Source organism: Eleutherodactylus coqui, chromosome 4, assembly GCF_035609145.1.
Source record: "Eleutherodactylus coqui strain aEleCoq1 chromosome 4, aEleCoq1.hap1, whole genome shotgun sequence".
In the NCBI taxonomy this organism is placed as follows: Eukaryota; Metazoa; Chordata; class Amphibia; order Anura; family Eleutherodactylidae; genus Eleutherodactylus; species Eleutherodactylus coqui.
Window position 1 is genome coordinate 274,291,294 of NC_089840.1, and position 6,000 is coordinate 274,297,293.

The 6,000-nt window shown below is 40.4% G+C and overlaps 1 pseudogene; it reads left to right on the forward strand.

Annotated features, from left to right (window-relative positions):
* LOC136626708 (zinc finger protein 850-like) overlaps window positions 1-2,538 on the forward strand; it is a 190,551-nt pseudogene extending 188,013 nt beyond the window's left edge.
* The last annotated feature ends 3,462 nt before the right edge of the window (window positions 2,539-6,000 follow it).

A 6,000-nucleotide genomic window follows, 5' to 3' on the forward strand; every position in this document is an offset into this window, starting at 1 on the left:
ATTGGCTTAAAGGGGTTGTCCCGCGAAAGCAAGTGGGGTTATACACTTCTGTATGGCCATATTAATGCACTTTGTAATGTACATCGTGCATTAATTATGAGCCATACAGAAGTTATTCACTTACCTGTTCCGTTGCTAGCGTCCTCGTCTCCATGGTGCCGTCTAATTTCAGCGTCTAATCGCCCGATTAGAGGCGCTTGCGCAGTCCGGTCTTCTCCCTTCTGAATGGGGCCGCTCGTGCCGGAGAGCTGCTCCTCGTAGCTCCGCCCCGTCACGTGTGCCGATTCCACCCAATCAGGAGGCTGGAATCGGCAATGGAACGCACAGAGCCCACGGTGCACCATGGGAGAAGACCTGCGGTCCACCGTGGGTGAAGATCCCGGCGGCCATCTTAGCAAGGTAAGTAAGAAGTCGCCGCAGCACGGGGATTCGGCTAAGTACTATCCGTTTGTTTTTTTTTACCCCTGCATCAGGTTTGTCTCGCGCCGAACGGGGGGGGGGGGGGGGTTTAAAAAAAAAACAACCCGTTTCGGCGCGGGACAACCCCTTTAAATAATCAGAATATTAGGACTGTTGTCAGTAGACTAGGTGCTCCACAAATTATTGTGGCTCATGTAAATAGGAAAACCTTTTAATGTTTGAATTTTAATACCAGCCTTTCAATTAGATTATAACATTTGTATATAAAATTTTCATACAATCCCTCTAACTGTTTTGTAATATTCAAAAATATTAAGATCCATTTTATTCTTGGCAGATGACGACATTGGGAGCTCAGAGGGACATCTGATAATAACCGATTGTAAAGTAGAAGATCCTGGTATCATGCAAAATACATATGAAAAGCCTGCCATTATTCCAAATATAACCTCAGCCCTTCACAGCAAAGATCTATCCTCTGATCCTTCTAAACAGGTTCCATCTTCTGATTCATTACGGAATGTTAACCAAAATAAAATTTACAGAACAAAAGTTGAACATCAAACAGTTAACACAGGGGAGAAGCCATTTTCATGTTCTGAATGTGGGAAACGTTTTAACCAAAAATCAAATCTAGTGTTACATCAGAGAACTCACACAGGGGAGAAACCATATTCATGTTCGGAATGTGGGAAATGTTTTAAGCAAAAATCACATCTTGCTGTACATCAGAGAATTCACACAGGAGAGAAACCATTTTCATGTTCCGAATGTGGGAAATGTTTTATCAATAAATCTGATCTTGTTAAACATCAGAGAATTCACACAGGGGAGAAGCCATATTCATGTTCTGAATGTGGGAAATGTTTTAACCGAAAATCAAATCTAGCATTGCATCACAGAATTCACACAGATGAGAAATTATATTCATGTTCTGATTGTGGGAAATGTTTTAAACAGAAATCCCATCTTGCTGTACATCGGAAAATTCACACAGGAGAGAAGCCATTTTCATGTTCTGAATGTGGGAAATGTTTTATCAATAAAGCAGATCTTATTAAACATCAGAGAAATCACACAGGAGAGAAGCCATATTCATGTTCTGAATGTGAGAAGTGTTTTAACAATAAATCAAATTTTGTGTTACATCAGACAATTCACACAGGGGAGAAGCCATATTCATGTTCTGAATGTGGGAAATGTTTTAACAATAAAACAGCTCTTGTTAAACATGAGAAAACTCACACAGGGGAGAAACCATTTTCATGTTCTGAATGTGGGAAATGTTTTAACCGAAAATCAAATCTTGCTGTACATCAGAAAAATCACACAGGGGAGAAACCATATTCATGTTCTGAATGTGGGAAATGTTTTAACAATAAAGCAGCTCTTCTTAAGCATGAGAAAATTCACACAGGGGAGAAGCCATTTTCATGTTCTGAATGTGGGAAACGGTTTAACCGAAAATCAAATCTTGTGTCACATCAGAGCACTCACTCAGGGGAGAAGCCATTTTCATGTACTGAATGTGGAAAATGTTTTAACAACAAAGTGTCTCTTGTTAAACATGAGAGAATTCACACAGGAGAGAAGCCATTTTCATGTTCTGAATGTGGGAAACATTTTAACCGAAAATCAAATCTTGCTGTACATCAGAGAATTCACATGGGGGAGAAGCCATTTTCATGTTCTGAATGTGGGAAATGTTTTTACAATAAAGTGGCTCTTGTTAAACATGAGAAAACTCACACAGAGGAAAAGCCATTTTCTTGTTCTGAATGTGAGAAACGTTTTAACCAAAAATCAAATCTTGTTACACATCAGAGGATTCACACAGGGGAGAAGCCTTTTTCATGTGCAGAATGTGAGAAATGTTTTACCCGGAAATCGCATATTGCTGCACATCAGAGAATTCACACAGGGGAGAGACCGTATTCATGTGCACAATGTGAGAAAAGTTTCACCCAGAAATCAAATCTTACTGCACATCAGAGAATTCACACAGGGGAGAAACTATAACTGTTTTGAAATGTTTACAGCTAAATCAAATCTTCTTGCACAGCAGAGAATTCACTTGGGAAAGAAACCATTTTCATATGCTAAATGTTGGAATTAACTTACTTGGAAATCAAAAACAAATATTTTGAATTTGGCAAATGCAGCACTCACAAATCTCATCTTGTTAAACATCAAATAACTTAGAGAATAAGCAATTTTCTTTTTCTTTTTTTAACTGATAAATAGTGCAAGAAAAAAAATTCAACATTAAAAGTTAAAGCAAAGTCACATGTATAACAAGATGATTAAGAAATATATGCAACTGCCAATTAATGTCTGTTATCTAAAAATCACCTAGAAACTAGATAGCACATCTATATACCAATCATGTTTGTAGAATACTTCACATTATTATATGTAATGTCTTAAAACTTGTTACCAATTACTAATAAATGTGTAAAACCTTACATGCTTGTGTTCTATAAATGGTAAGCTATCTGCTCAGACCTCTGCAGATGAGAGGGAGCTGGTAGGTGTTATGTGTAGACATAGTGAGCAGAGAACTACACCAAAGATCCCGGACTTTGTGGAACTAGTTGGGACACTTTCTGGATTTCAAAAAGATCATTTCATTGAAGATAATCAAATCAAATGAATCAAATAGCATTGAGACAGACTACAGAGTCTCCCCTCCATCCATCTCATCACTCTAGTTATGTGTATTACAATATATGGGTATGAGGTTTCCAGTGTTCCTCAGGAAGAGCCATCAGTGATACACCAGGAGTAGCCGATGCTGGAAGGCGACCACCTAAAAGAAGATTAACTCAGTCCAGAAGGTACAAATTCTGGACAGGACCATTTTAGCAGCATAAATTCAATACCCATCTTCTGTTATCAATAACATACTGTAGAAACTCCACCGAACCCAAAAAGACTTAAAAGTGTAAAGAATCTGATCAAGTTCATCCTTCAATAAGACCCCCATAGCACACTAACTTGCAGTTACAATCTGGAGTAGATAAAGAGGGTCCGGGCTCCTCAAAGTGTAGCTAATTCACTTTACTGCTGAAAAGGCCATAATTAAAAAACTAATCTTTTATCTGGAAGATTCTTCTCACTCTTCGCACCATGTGATAGTCAACAGATTCTGCACGTATTGCGACCCTATATAAGAATCAGCTGGCACATTTAGTTCTATGGGCTTCCAGGAGCACAATTCCACAGGTGTGGGATGATTTTTTCTGGCTAAGTGTGGAGTTCTCCAGCCAGCCAATCATCACCAGTCTGCCGCATATGCTGGTCATTTATTCCTTTTGCTATTTTACCTCATTCCATTTAAGAACCTTGTTTTTTGGAGTGATGCATGTTCTGCTGTGGTGTTGCTTGCTTGCTTGCATTAGTTTCTGGGTGGGTTTCCATGTTGTTCGTGTGAACAGCGACATTGTCAGTGCCTGAATAGGTGACCGGACTCTTTGTGTGATCAGCTCCCTGTTTAAGATGTATGTCTCTTGCCTGTTTGTGAACTGTGTCCTGTTTAGGATATATGTTGTATACCAACTAGAGCGAGACAGGCCTCTAGGTTTAGCACGGGGCAGCTCCCACTGGCACAACTGCCCCGCTTGTAGGCAGGAGTCCTGGGTTTAAGTTGTCTTGTTAGTAAAGGGACTCACGAGACAATGACCCTTGTCATGGGTTTGTGAGCTTAAGGATTTTAGCAGCTTAAATGAGAACCAATGCCTCGTACAAATGTAAGCTATTCCATCTGCTTATGTGTGTTGGTATTCTAGGTAAGTGTTTTGGTGGTCGTCATTTGTTGTAGGATTTCTGCTCACAAGTCCTGTTTTCAGTTCATTTAGTCGTGGTGGTTAGAGCGGTGTCCAGATTCTCATGGAATTTGCCGTGTATCTTTCAGTTAAGTTTCCCTTTCTCTTGGTTATTCATACTGTGATTTGGTATTTTACCATGCCTACTGTCTGGGTCAGGTAGCAGGCCAAGAGGCGTTCAGCAAATTTGCAGTTATCCCAGTGGTTAATCTGCTGTTAGGTAGGGACCTTTCTCAGTTAGGAGCAGGGTCAATTGTCCCTCTTATTTAGTGTTTTCTTTGAATAGGGTTTTTAATTCAGGATTGCATTTTCTATTTGACTAATGTAGACACAGACACAGAAGATCCCTTCAATTGCATTAGTTTCCTAGATATGACTATTAATATGGAGAGAATAGGGTGTATATTATGGGCAGACAACTTGGACTCTGTGCCAAGAGGTTGGTCAGGCTCGTCGCACTAATAAGATTATGCTGAGGGAGCTACAATCCCTCCAGAGTAAACTTAATTTTGCATGTCCGATTAGGCATATCTGGTTTGTCAGCGATCAGGGCGGGAGTAACATCGACCCATCATTATATTAATTAGAGAAGAGAACACAAGGCAGATTTGAAGGTATGGATGTCTTTTCTTGAACAGTAAAGTGGGAAGTCCTTGATGATTGGGTAAATTATTGACAATTTTGACTGCAAATTGTTACTGATGCTGCAGGTAGTTCCATGTTCGGCGCGTTTTATCAAGGGCAACGGTGTGCTGCTTAATGGCCAGAGTCTTGGGTTACGCAGGGATTGGTCACAAATTATTATTTTCCCTATAATTGTGGCACTGACCCTATAGAGTGAATGGGTTTGAAATAAAAAAGTTAGGTTTCACGTCAATAATTTAGAGGTAGTGCACACCATTAACAGCCCAACGGCATCTTCCTTTCCTGTAGTTAGTCGGCTGTATCATCTAGTACTACAAGCTTTGTATTGAAATGCTTGGGTGGTAGCTGTTCATGTTCTGAGTATTGAAAATTCTATTGCAGACTCTCCCTCGCTATCAGTGGGAGCGTTTTCAGTCAGAAGAGGAAGGGAGAATTTGCCACCCACAGCTTTAGAAATTGGTCGATGAGCAGCTAGCCATCTGATTCAGGTGTCATTGGTGCTGGGTACGTTGACAGCTTACGAAACAGCTTGGCGTGAATGGGAAGATTGTTGTGTGGTCTAGTTAGGGGACATATAGACTGATGACCATAGAGTTGGGACACTATTATATTGCCTGGGCGACGCATTCCACTGTGGCCTTGTCGATAGGTCGATAGCTGACGTTAATTGTTTAATAGTAGCTTTGGCTTTCGGTTTAAAAATTACGGGGTTAAAGGATGTGACAAAAAAACCTTCAGTTGGCCGAGCCCTGAAGAGCTTTAGATGAGGTATGGTTTAAATAGACAAATCAAGGCCAGTCTCTGTATTAAATTGTTGGAATGGCTGGAAGCTACATTAGAAGGTATGTGTCACAGTGTTTATAAGGCAGTTTTATTTTGCTTAGCTGTTTTGTTAGCCTTCTTTGGGTCCCTATGAGTGGGGGAACTAGTTTCTCCCAGCACAAAGGTTGGGAGAGGACTTTGGGAGAATGATGTAATCTCTTTAGGTGATCGCATTGACATTGGGTTCGACAGTCCAAGACGGATCGGTGGGGTAAGGGGTGTAGGATTATTCTTGGGCGAGTATTGGAGGCGGTAATGTGTTCCGTTCACTGTCTGTCGAGATATAACT